This window comes from Electrophorus electricus, chromosome 19 (genome assembly GCF_013358815.1).
Source record: "Electrophorus electricus isolate fEleEle1 chromosome 19, fEleEle1.pri, whole genome shotgun sequence".
In the NCBI taxonomy this organism is placed as follows: Eukaryota; Metazoa; Chordata; class Actinopteri; order Gymnotiformes; family Gymnotidae; genus Electrophorus; species Electrophorus electricus.
In genome coordinates this window covers 11729520-11743045 of record NC_049553.1, presented here as the reverse complement: position 1 = coordinate 11743045, position 13526 = coordinate 11729520, and the positions used below count along the sequence as shown (strand labels likewise).

Below are 13526 nucleotides of genomic sequence, written 5' to 3'. Positions count from 1 at the left end.
GTATGTGAATGTATTAAACAAAAACCTCACAAACCCATGATGCACTGGGGCAAATGGGGAAGGTGCTTTGGTACAACAACGGCAAACTAAAGACCGACCAACCCAGCTCTGCCCTCTCTAATCTCAGGCTACTGGCCAACAAGGAAGTCATGAACCTGCCATGTGAAATAAAAAACAACAACAAAAACAAAATCAACAACAACAACAAAAACAATGGTTGGCCTTTGCCCCCACCCCCCCATGTTTTATTTACTTTAATTTCTTTCTTCATAAGAATGAACAAATGTCAAGGATAGATATGTATCCAAAATGACAAAAAACACACCTTACTGAATGACAAAAACAACTAAACCTCCAGCAAGAAAAATAACATAGCAAAATAACATAACACCTGCCTCCTCTTCCTGCCTCTGCAATATAAAAGCGAAAAGGTTACTGTGGCAACATGGGTGTGGCCAAGCATTACTGCAGGGCATAGACAGTGAACCAGTGGGTGATTACATTTGGCCACACCTTTTATACAGACTTTTCTCTCAGTAAGTGCCTGGATCTAGAGAGATAGAGACTTCACACAGAGTCTTACCACTGAAAATATTTATGTTGCTGAAAGAGAAAAGAAGGCAAGCAAAACTGAAACTGTTTGTTTTTGTTTTTGATATTAAATAATCAAAAGGATTATTGATTATTGTGTCATACCCCTGTCTCCCTGCCACAGTGAACTACTTGGACTTTTGTGGGTTTCCAGTAAAAGAATCAATTCACAAATACAACTCTTATAGTCATTTAAGTCATAAAGATGCAGACTCTTCTAAAGCAGATACAACAACACAAGTTCCACAGAAGACCCAGACTAAAGATCAGTATTTGTTCTGGATGGAAAATGACTAATGCCAGATGGGAAAGAGATAGCAGTGAAGAGTTTAGGAGCCCCATTCTCCAGGACCATGTAGTCTCTCCATCCAACAGTCTGTATCTATTCAGCAACCTCATCCTCCATCCACCTATAGGACACTGCACTGAGGAGGGGAGACCACAGAAACAACACAACCATTATAGATGAATTAGACTTCATCCGCCAACCTAAAAGAGACTTTGCTGTCTGCCCAGTGATTTATTTCATTGAGATGACTCTGGGTTGTAAATCCAACTCATCGGTTCTCTGGGTTGTAAACCTGACTCAGCTGTTCTCCAGCCAGGTTTTTCCTCTGCTCAGGGTGGACCACGTGTCTCGCTGAAAATGAAGACAGGCAGAGTTAGACATAGTTACACTTATCGATAACCAGTGTAACTCCTTATTGTAATGTTTGAAGAACAGAGATGGAATTGAGTGCAGGAATACTGAAAAACAGGCAGGGTAAAAGGTCTAATGGAAACCCGATAAGCAAACAAATCCAAAAAAGTTGCAGGCAAAAAAAGTAATAAAAAAAAACATGAGCATAGGATCAAGAGTCCTAGGCATGTATATACATGAAGACACAGCAGGTTAACAAGCCACAGCTGCCATCAATATTCAGGAGACTGGGAATGAACAGGGGTTTTCTGGGTAGCACAGTCCTTGTCAGATGGTGTCACTGCGACAGGTGTGACACTTATAATTCCAGTGTGCTAAAATCATGCCAAGTGTTCATTAATTTTTTGAATGTCTAGCTCTCTAGATAAACTTGGCTGCAAAGAGTAAGTGGTGACATTTGAGTGACGAAGGTTTGAGTGGCGAGGTTTAGTGCTCCATAAAATAAGCGTGATGTTAATGTGATCAGTTACAACATAGTCAGTTGTTAACCTGTCAAAGTGTCATGCTGTAATTATCATCATAAATCCAGTTATACCAATTCAAATGTAGCTATAGCTAACATTGTATGTAAGCACTCTAAGTTAATAATGTTGGAATAATAAAAGACTTGGAGCTAATGTAGGACTTTATGTTATGTGCACATGCCAAATGCATCTATGAAGCAGGATATCCAAAACCGGTGCATTGTTACTGAACATAAAACCTATAGGTTTGAATACACATAATCAAACTGTAGAATTTAAATAAGTTGTTTATTTTTAGGTAAATAATTGCAGAATTGTAAAAACAATTCTGGCTCACGGTTGGGCTGATTTACAACAGTCCACTCAGACCTGCCTCTTCTCAATACAGACCTGCCATTTCTCAATACAAAAAATACCAAAAATGCCAACCACTCCTGAGTATAATTAGTGAGAAGAGACACCAGATCCACACCATTTTCTCTACAGTATCTCAGGGCTTCCCACCACATCGTCTCCTGTTTAACCAGATTCAGTGGGATCTCTACAGCAGGGAGAGAACAAAGATTTAATCAGTCTCACATTATACAATTCAGTACATTTAGTGCTCTTTGTGTTAAAAATATACATTCCGTTGTGATTTGAAAAGTGTACTTTTTGCATTAATCGTTAGCTACGTTAGTATCAGAAGCACACGATGGAAACCAAAGCAAATCAAATCAAACCCTTAATCATGCCCAATTCTACGCAGGCTGATCAAATGCATTTTGTCAAATTGTGTAAATTTGATTTCTTTGCAAACTATTTTTTCAAATGTGAATATATTTTTCTTATAACAGATGTAAGCATTTTGCCACGTCTAGAGACCGGAGCGTTCCTCGTTTCCCAGGCAACCTAGCTACTTCCGGGTTTTCGTCCGTCTCTATGGTTCCCTGTCTCCTCCCCTTAGTCTCCAGCTGTTCCGAGTTTGTCCCTAATTGCAGTCTTATTTAAACCGCGTTCCTACGTCCCTTGTTTGTCGGTCATTGTTTTGCTGAAAGGTGTTTCTGGTTAGAGCTAGCTCTATGGATTTTGGTTATTTCTCGTTTGTTTCTCATTGTGTTTTTGGTAGGATGCCTCTTGTCGTAGTTCATCGCTCTTATGTGTTTAGTTAGATCGCGTTTGTCCTCGCTCATATGTGTTTGGTTTGATAAAGTTAGTCTCCGATATTCGCTTACACACGTTTAGTATTTCCCCGTTTGATCTTGCATCTCACCTGTTCTTTCTCCCCGCGCTCCCTGTTCCGTTACCCTCGCTGTCTGTTTGCTTTAGTCTACGATTATTTTGTCTAATAATCTTAGTCTCGCCCTAACTCAGTTAGCCTGTTATCGTTCTCTTAGCCTGTTCCTCTTATGTTTGCTTGTTTATCATTGGGTCTGGTCGGTATTGTTAGTCTATGTCTGCTAAACACATTACGTGATTCCATCCCATCCGTCCCTTGTATTATGCCTTCCCTGCTTAGTTCCGTTTCGTTTAAACGCGCCGGCACTTCGCAAGTGTGTTTCCACACCACCTCTCCCGCGTTACACATTTCATCATCTTGGATTACTTAGATTTATAGCAGATAAATGGACTTGGAAGTGTCGTATCCGTTGATGCAGGAAAGAAGAGACAGGAAACTGCGTTACCTTGTGGCCTTTTATTAATGCAGAGCTCTGGAGATGTCACTTCACAACGCAGTGCGAGTGAGATCTAAAGCATAGCTTTGCGACAGACAGACTTATAGTTTTCTCGCCTTGCGCAACTTCTGCTTCTGTACTTTTCCATCTCAGCCTCTGTCTAACTGTCGCGTACACATGTCTTCTTACACAATCACACATATGCACGTCTAGGGCATTTCCTGTTATGTCTGGACATACAGTAATTTTATTAATTCAAGCATTAGTCCTATTCCATTCTGTGCGTTATTCTATTAGTGTAAGCTTAGCATTCATTTAGTTTATGCAACCCCACAGAAGGAAGCAGCCTGCATCATTCCATTTGTATGAATATAAATTCTATAAGTGCCCAGTTGTCACTCAACTGTTACACACTTTAGCTAAGAGCTCTGTGCTGTCCATGTATTTATGTTAGGACAGATGTTGCATTTCTTGTGACTTGAGCTTAGGGAACGGGATTGGTTTTTGTTTATTTCTTGTCTGTGGCTGATCACCCCCTGCTGACTGTCCTTCATTTCTGCAGTGTATGTGGTAAATACTGAGCACTCAGTAGAGACCTAATTTGGTCCCTTTTTTTTTGTTTACATTTACAGCATTTAGCAGATGCTGTTATACAGAGCAATTTAAGAAAGTACTTTGTCATTTACTCATAGAGTATGTCCTAGCCAGTACAGTAGGTTTCAGTGCAATATCCCAATGATCTAGACTACTGTAGACATACAGGGATCACTGCTGATGCCTAGAAGTACAAAATACATAAGGTCTATCTTAAAGAATGTCATAAACAATAAGCACGAGTTTTAGACATCAGTGTAATAAACAGTACCCTACAATAAGTACTAATTTAGTACTAATTTAGCAGCGGAGTAACGTGAAGTTAAGAAGATTGAAGACTAGTTGTGCTGCTGCATTCTGGACAAGTTGTAGAGGTTTGATGGCTCTTAGAGGAAGACCAGCAAGCTGCAGTAGTCTAGCTTTGAGATCACAAGAGACTGCACAAGCACCTGAGTAGCTTCCTGTGAGAGAAAGGGCTGAATCCTTTATATGTTACAAAGGAGAAATCTGTAAGACCAGGTTAAATTTGAAACATGAGTTAAGAACGACAACTGGGTGTCCAAAGTTCTGCCCAGGCTACGGGTAACTACAGATGGTGATACCTGGGAATTCTCATAGGAAACAGGTCATGGTAAGGGTTGGAAATACCTGGGATGTACAGAAGCTCGGTTTTACTGGGGTTGAGCTTCAAGTGGTGGGCTGTCATCCATGACGCAATGTCAGTGAAGCATGCAGAGATACATCTGAAGAACTGCGTGTTGATCTTCAATTTGTGATTTTTGTATACACATAGTTGTTTATAGCATTTGTGTTGTCAATCAACCTGTCCATCTACACATTTGCCCCATGTTTTCATAACCCTCACTCCCTTGAATTACATTAAAAAAAATTAGACTTTGGTTTAACCCATTAAGAACCGCTTGGGTCCTCTTGGTAGTTCTGAGCTTCTGTCCAGTTCATTTTTACTTTCACCACATAAAAACTGGTGAGTCACATGGCTAGAGACCACGGTCCTGTTAGAGTAAAAACCTCCCATGAGCAGGACATCATAGTCATGAAACATCAGAGAGCTTTGCAGATGAAACTCACAATGACAAGAGAAAAGCAGGATGAAGTGCAGTGCTGAACATATGACTGTGGAGCACAAGGTGTAGAGGAGTCAGTAAACAACTGTAATCCACAGTCTTTGGTTTTTTTGGCACTTTGCGAAATGACAAATCCTTCTCATCATCATCTCAGTTCAATGATGTCAAAGGAAAGGTCACTTACAGTAACAATCGGCATTTAAAATCATATCAGGAATTTCAGAATATTACAGAGACCTCCAGCAGGAAGTGTTTTAATGCACTTAAAGTTGTACTGTTTGTAAACAATTAATTAAAAATAGAACAGAATCATTTTGGAAAAGTATACAAACCAAAACTGCATTACAAATTCCTGTTTGTGGTTTTAAATGTTAAACAATTGTACCATATTTTGTAAGATGATTTATATTTTCATTTATTATTATTTATTTATTATAATAAAATTTATTTCTAGTCTGACGTTTAAGCTCCTATGTTATTAAAAGCACATAATTTGTGATTTCTGAAAAACTATCCAGTTCACTAGTCTGAAATATTATTGTGTCAATAAAATATCCTGAAATGCAATCTTCATCCTTTTCGGAACATCCAGCATGTCAACTGTTGAGCCTCATTATTTGGTGTATGAGTGCCACTTAGTGGTTGTAAGTCACTACACTGCTTCTACTGAATTATAGGAAACCACAGTATCTTGTCATCCTCAGTGTCTACAGCACTGTATTGTTTATGGTTTTTCCTATATCATCCTATTAAAATTATATGATCATTTTCAGTAGCTTACATAGTTGTATCTATCTGAAAGATGAAAGTTCAGGGATTTTCCTAATGCCAACAGGAAGTTACTTCACCAGAAATACTGTAGACATCCCGTCTTCTAACTTGTCTTCTAAATGTGGATTTCAGAAACATTTTAATCCTAGAATTCTGCTTTTTCATTTTAAATGATTGTAGTGGCTTTTCAACAGCACAGCGGCAGTGAAGAGTTTCTAGAACACTAAAGGATTGAGGTGGGAGTATGTTGTTACTTTTCTCAAATTCAAACAGTCCATATTCAGTGTATAGAGGAAACAGATCTGATGTCAGTATTGTTCCTTTAGCCAACTTTTAGTATATTCAAGAACAGCTACTACTTTTTTTTCCTTTTTAGTTTGTTAATAACAGGCATCTTTTTAAATAAATAAATCAGAACCTATATGAGCTCAGTATTACATCTGTGAAATTTTTGTAAGGTTTCTCTTATCTCTTATTGATTGTGAAGTTGCCCAGTGCAGTTTCAGTTTCACCTATTCTACTTTGTTTTATTGAATTTTGATGCTAATTTGCATGAAGTTCTAGACAACATCATACAAATGAACACACATATGTAGACTTACTAGAGATGCAGCCATTATACAAATGCACATTATTTACTAAAGAATTTGGTTAAAGCCTACACAGTTTTTTTGAAATATATGTGATAAATTAAACTTTGTGATTAAATATTTTCAGCAAACGTACCCTGAAATAAGAGCATCTTTTATAAAACATAATTTCTCTATTGATTTACTACTTAAGATAAGAATCAAAACTATCAAATTTATATATCACACCTGTGACTACTTTATGACTCATGATTATGACCTCATATCTTGCCCTTTGTGTATCTCAGTAAAGTCACTGTTTTTTACTGTTTTTTTTACAATTTAGGAATCATGTGACAAAATGTTTTAGGCCTATGGACATGCGTAATATTGCATGAAACATATTGTCCAAATACTTTTGTCACACCACGCCCTGAAAATAAAAATAAATAAACAACTTTTTTTTCTATTTATTTTTTCACATTATAATCCTCCACATTAAAGTAAAAAGAAAATAAAAGGTTCTGTGGTCAGGAGGATATTGATCAGGGACATGAAACTGACACTGACCTGACAAAAGCAGGATGAACAGTGAAGAAACCAAGACTGTGGAGTTAAAAGCATAGAGGATTTAGAAATTAAACATGCACTCATTAACAAGACACAATGTATATCTTCATTAAGAGAACATAATATGGTGCTATTTAAAGCTAAGATAATCACTTTGCCTGAAAATATGTACCACTTTAAACCTCATAATCACCACTTCTTCTGTTTGTCTTGATCTCGTTCCTGTAGTCCTTTGTTTAGTTTAATTAAAGATAATCTAAACTAATATCAGATTTGGTTTTAAAAATGCTCAGTACATATTTATTCAATTGTGTCTACAACCATGTTTTTCACTGGAGTAAATGAAGGTTTTCTAAAGTATTTTAAAAAATGGAGTGGGCCAAGTTACTGTACTAAAAGTAATCTAGTAATTAATAATACAGATGGCATACATTTAACATCAGCTACGAAAACAAAAAAAGTCAAACAATAAATAAAGTCAACTATAATGTGTACATATGTGTGGGTGTATTCATGCAGGATGAATAAATAAAATGACTTAACAGTGTAGATCTAGAATGATGTCTGCTATATATATGTATATGTTTTAAAAAGCCTTTTCTTACCTATAACCGATTGTGCAGCTGCTGTGTCATTCTGTGCTTGGATCTGCTGTGTTTAGTCTTTGCTCTCTGTTCTCACAGATGATCTAAACTAACCTCCCTACTGCTGTATCTTTGTATTCATCTTTGTATTTTTGATGCTTATACACATACATTTCCAAAAATACAAATTAAGATACATTTTAATTTGCAAAATACAAATTAACATTCCAGGTGACCAAATGCTGAAGGCTATTGCCAGAGCAGTGATGAAGGCCCACCCGCAGCCGGGCTGGAGAACATTACATAGACCACATTGAGACTATTGCAGAGGCCATCCTGAAACCATTACAGAGACCACCCTGAGACCACACACTGTGCAGGAGAGGATAGAAGAGGTCAGTGAAAGGAAGCAAGCAAAATATGCAGACCTAGTGGATCTGTGTCACTGGAAGAGGTGGAGAAGGTGCTCTGTGTGTGTGTGTGTGTGTGTGTGTGTGTCTGTGTGTGTCCCCACCCATAGAGATTGGCTGATGTGGATTTGTAGCTTAGCCCTTGTTTAAGACCTACAGTGTCTGTGTAAGGCTTACAGTCTCTGTATAAGATCTACAGTCTCTGTGTAAGGGTTACAGTCTGTATAAGGTCTACGGTCTATGTGTAAGGCCTACAGTCTCCTGTACATCATAGATGCAAAAAAAGAGGAAGGCCAACACAGACACAGTAGATAAGTCCTCTAGATGGTTGTGGAAGGAGTGATCCATGGACGCAGACGCAGTAGATAAGACCTCTAGATGGTTGTGGAAGGAGTGATCCATGGACACAGACGCAGCAGATAAGACCTCTAGATGGTTTTGGAAGGAGTGGTCTGTGGACGCATGCTATTGGGACACAAGCTGGGAACTGATCACTCCCAGCTGGGTTACCTGGGAGACAGTGCATGATGATTAAAAGACCTGAAACACACAGTGACCCCAGCTAACATCACTTATGTGCCCAAATGCTTCACTAGATGCAGGTCTTAGTTTAATACAATGATTGAGTAGAGGAAAAACAATATACTATGCAGTTCAATGACCTCCTAAACAGGACTGATGAAAACACTGGCATTGACTACAGAAGTATAAGCTATGTAGTGCCAAAGGTAACCACTAGGTGGAGTCCATACACAGTTAGGCTGCACAGTTGATGTTCAGTGGGTTCAGTGCAACAGTATCCGTATTTAAGCATATCAGAATAAATACATGCACAACACCACGTGGTTTTAGTAGTGAATTTTACTTTATAACACAAAAGGGACCCAGTCATTGTAATCGGTTCCACAGAATCACGCTTGAGTCTTCTCATCATGTCCAGCAAATAATCACACTTTATGGAGGGTAATGAAGGGTGCTTAGATGTTACTGTTTCACTTAAACTAGTCTTATAGACATAGACTATACATAATTCTAACTCCATCATGATAAGGTCATATGTTCCCATGAGCAAAAACCAATAGGAATTTGTTGTAGTGCAGCTCATAGGAACACTGACATTACATAAGCCCAAAACATAAAATCACAACATGAGGATATATAAAACACATACAAATTAAACACACAAAATACATAATACAAAATTCACAAGTTCAAAAGTGCTCCATGTCCAGAGTCTCAATAAGTTTAAAAAGATAATAAAATAAGCGGTGTGATAATACTTAGTGTCTGCATGTCACATCTGAGATTGTATCTCTCAGGAATACCTGTGTATCAGGCTTTATGGAAGCCATATATTTGTGTCTCACTGTGGATAATAAAATCTAAGAAAGCACTACATTTCATGAAGCTGTTCACAAAAATGTATATTATAAACCTACTTGTATCACAAACCAGAGCTGCTTATTCCAACAAGTAGATGTGAGACAGATACTTCTCCCAGTACAGTGTGAGAGCTCCACTAGTCTGTGAGTACTTTGGCTCTGCTGACTGTGTTTTCAAATCATTTCAGAGTCCAAGTATTAGGTAAATAACATAGGAAAATATCACACACTATTTACAGTGATCTTGGCCACACTGTAGTTTCCCCTCCTGGCTCTGCAATAATAATCATAAGCTCCTACATCAGAAACTGTCACACATATTGTGACTGTGTGTTCTACCCTGGTCCACTTTTTTTGAGTAACCTTTAAAGTTGGTTTGGGCTTTTCTGTTGATATAAAATGTTGAATGCATCAGATTCTCCCACTACACCAGTAGAATATTTTTCACCTTATGATATGATTTATGACTAATGGAGGACTTTGGTTCAGTATAGAAAGGCTTGTTAATATCTTTTGTGTTGTAAGCCGTCTCTTTTGTGAAGCATTGTCTGCTTGTTGCATATGTTCTTGTATAGTTTATTGACCTTGTTGCTGTCTGTCTCTGTTTACCCTGCTGATTTTTGGTCTGTGCGACTCTGTTGTGTATTGCCTGGTTTCCTGCCGCCTGCCCCTGTACAACCATGCTCTGCCTGACTACACTTGCTTATTTGTATGTTTATTAAACGTTCACCCGCATATGCTTCCTCTATCTGTCCTCACAACAACATTGTTTGGACATTTCAAGTCGCTATTTGTAGACCACAGTTCTGATTTTAACACGGGTGTTCTTCTAGACTGGTGTAAGTCCATCTGCAGTTGGGTATTAGACTTTGACACACAGGTCTCAGAGGGTGAGCTCTCACCGTTACTTTGTCCGTTTACTTACTTTCGAGTACGCTCAGGTTGATTAGTACTGGAGAAAAAAAGACTCTCCAACTTTTACTAGCCTCTTACTCCCTCTTTGCCACCAACATAACATGTTCATTACTCAGTATAAACATCTCTGATCAACCATTCACTATGTTTCAGGCAGTCAGTGAAATAATCTTAAATGATGTTCATTATAAGTGCATATATTCTATGAAGTTTCAATATTAAATCAGTTATAGTAATAAAGTCAAAGGTTATTCAAAATACGTTTGGAATAAAGCTTTTAAAAATGCAAAGACATTCATGACTATACTGAGTTTCCGATTTTAGAAAACAGTTAAAATGCTAAACCTATGCTCACTGAAAATACTCTCATTTTCGTAACAAATAAGAGACATTGAGTTCAGAATGTCACTTCTAGAATCCTTACATGTACCAGGACAAGAGATCACATATTCATCATACAAATAATTTAGTAAACTTGTTTAAAATGTGTCAATATTGTATTATTATTATTAATGTGCGATTTTAATAACTGATCTCCTATTGAATCTTAATCATCTATATATTTGTAAGGAGCTGTTCCCTGTTCCTGTCTGCTCTCTTTGTGTATCTGTGCAACGGTGAGCAGTAAAGACGCGGATGCATGTGCATAGAAGAGAGAGATTTATTAGGGGCAAATCCAGAGTCATAGTCATTAGGGTATCCAGAGTCAATTTACGAACATGGAGAGTACAAGAATACATGATAAGAGCAAGGGCTGGGATACACGAACAGCAATTAATCACAAACAGGGGCTAGAATTAAACACACTGAGGCTTGAACAAACTCGACTTACATAAATGGATTACATACAGACTTAGATAAACAATTAACCTACTTACAATGAACAGCCAAGACAGAGGGAGCAAGACAGGGTTTAAATACATGACCTAAACCAGACACAGGGGCAAATCATGAACAGTGAAAATCAAAAAAAGGACTAGGAATGAGGAACAGGTGAAAGTAATGACGGGAGGGGAAAACCAGACGCGGCGCGGAGAAAACGAAACTAAGGAAAGGAATCACAACAAGGCAGTAAAGAAAAACAGACACGACAGGGAAACCATGGAAACATGGATGCCAGGAGGGTGGCCAATCATGACAACCTGTCTCTGAATCTACAACTTTAGTTTCAGGTGTTAGTTTACCTTGACTAGAAGTTTGGCATCTGAAACTAGGAGACAAAGGAGGAAAGCTGAGGTGGTGGTCTGCTGAGCTGTGAACTCTGGTGAGGCAGGTGTAGCCCAGCACACCTGAAAAGGTGCAAAATGACCTAGATATGCAGCATCCCTGAATGCCTTATTCCCAAAATCACTACCACAACAGATAAACCCTGATGTCCCTAGAAGAAGCCTTGCTAACTTGGCTGGTAATTCAACCTGAAAGATCTGCCAGCTGTAAGAAAATAGCACACAAGGTGCATCACTGTGGTAAGCTGGCCACTGAGTTAGAGCTGCCAGGCCCTGACCAACACTGGCTCCACCCTCTCCACTGTTCATGCATGCTTGTAGCCAGGCACCAACAGAAGTGTCTGAGGGATGGACTGCAGTCTAGTCAACACTGATCTCAGCTCTCTCACTGGGGCAACCATGTCCATGCAAGAGAAGTTTCTGAATGTCAAAACTGCAGGCTATCTCTACATGCATGATTTCTGAGTGACTCCGATCTGGGACCTGTATATTATGTGATGGGGTGAGAGTTCATTCTACCTGTATATTATGGGTTGAGAGCTCGTTCTAAATGTATATTATGGGATGAGAGTTCATTTACCTATATATTATTGGGTAAAAGTTCATGCTAACTGTGCTCAGTGAAGGAACATCTTAGAGAAGTGGTGAGAGAGCTTCTCTGACAGATCTCCGAGGGGCTGTAGGAAACAGATCAGCTGGACAAGCTACTGCTCCTGGCAGATAGTTTGGCTTCACAACCCTCAGGTAAGGACCAGCATGTTGGTAAACTGACACTGACCAGTATCTTGGTGACAATCTGGACTACCAAAACTATTGCAGGGTTCTATCCTTTTATTCCATTATGTTTAACTTTGATTGTTCAGAGAAATACTTTGATTGTTCAGAGAAATTTCTCTGAAATACAATTGCACAACTGCAGAAATACAATTTCACAACTGGAGAAATACAAGTGTATAACTGGAGGATTTTTAGGTGTCTGTTGAAGGCATCATTATGGCTGTAAGAACTGCTTCTGTGTCCTACACATCTGTAGAAATTTTCATGCTGCCACTCACTACAAAAATGGAGCTATTATATGCCCTGTCTCATCTTCACCAGTTTTACTAAGTCTCTAAAGTTTGCACTGAGTTACTGAGCTGTATCCGATTAACCGATTATGCCAGTTAGTATCTTGACCTCTTACTGGTTGATTACAATTTGTATCCTTTCCCATTCTATACTGCCAATTTGACTCTGTTTTGGATTGCTTGATGTAAGCTGGTACATTAGTAAAGCTTCATTGTGCTAATGCATTTGTCTAATTCTTCAGTATGAATTATAAAAATAATTATGTGAACAAAATGAGCCTAATTTTTGAAAGAGGACTGCACAAAGTTAGACATGATACATACATACATACACACACACACACACACATACACACACACACACACACACACACACACACATATATATATATATATATATATATATATATATATATATATATATATATTAGGGGTGGAACTTGATAAAAAAATTTAATTAGAATTTTTGTAATTAATTAATCGAAATTAATCACATTTTAATCACAACAATTCTTGTTGCTAACAGAGGTCCAGTGATCCCCAGTCAGAGGCACATTTGTGGCGCTCTTCACAATAACCTGTTTTACTTCCCTTTCCTCATCATACAGCTGCTGGATCTTTTTCGACATTGTCTTTCTGGACGGCAGTTCGTAACTTGCATCAGCTGACGCAATTTGCAGCGTCTCCTGTAACCCTTTATCTTCGACCACAGAGAGCGGTCTACAGTCCACAGCAATCCATCTCGCCAGTGAATTGGTCAATTTGTCTGACGTGGACTTTGACATTTTGTTTTTGAATGTGAACCCCGACATGTGGTCGAGTGTTGGCTGGCGACACTGTTTGCTCGTACTAGGAATACTATCACATTTAGCAGCTAAGTTAACATTACTGACCTGCGCGCTGGCCTCAACATGTTTTTCGTTGAGGTGGTAACGAAGGGTGG

General features: G+C 38.5%; 1 long non-coding RNA gene across 3 annotated transcripts; it reads right to left on the bottom strand.

Moving 5' to 3' along the window:
* Window positions 1-253: 253 nt before the first annotated feature.
* On the bottom strand, window positions 254-3525 carry LOC113567609. Of its 3 annotated transcripts, none has more exons than XR_003409475.2 (3): window positions 3420-3525; window positions 2228-2296; window positions 254-1231 (listed from the first exon to the last, which is right to left on the bottom strand). It is a non-coding gene; the product is annotated as an uncharacterized LOC113567609 (long non-coding RNA). The 3 variants fall into 3 exon arrangements; XR_003409477.2 differs by lacking the exon at window positions 3420-3525 and adding an exon at window positions 3008-3093; XR_003409476.2 differs by lacking the exon at window positions 3420-3525 and adding an exon at window positions 2620-2629.
* Between the last annotated feature and the right edge of the window lie 10001 nt (window positions 3526-13526).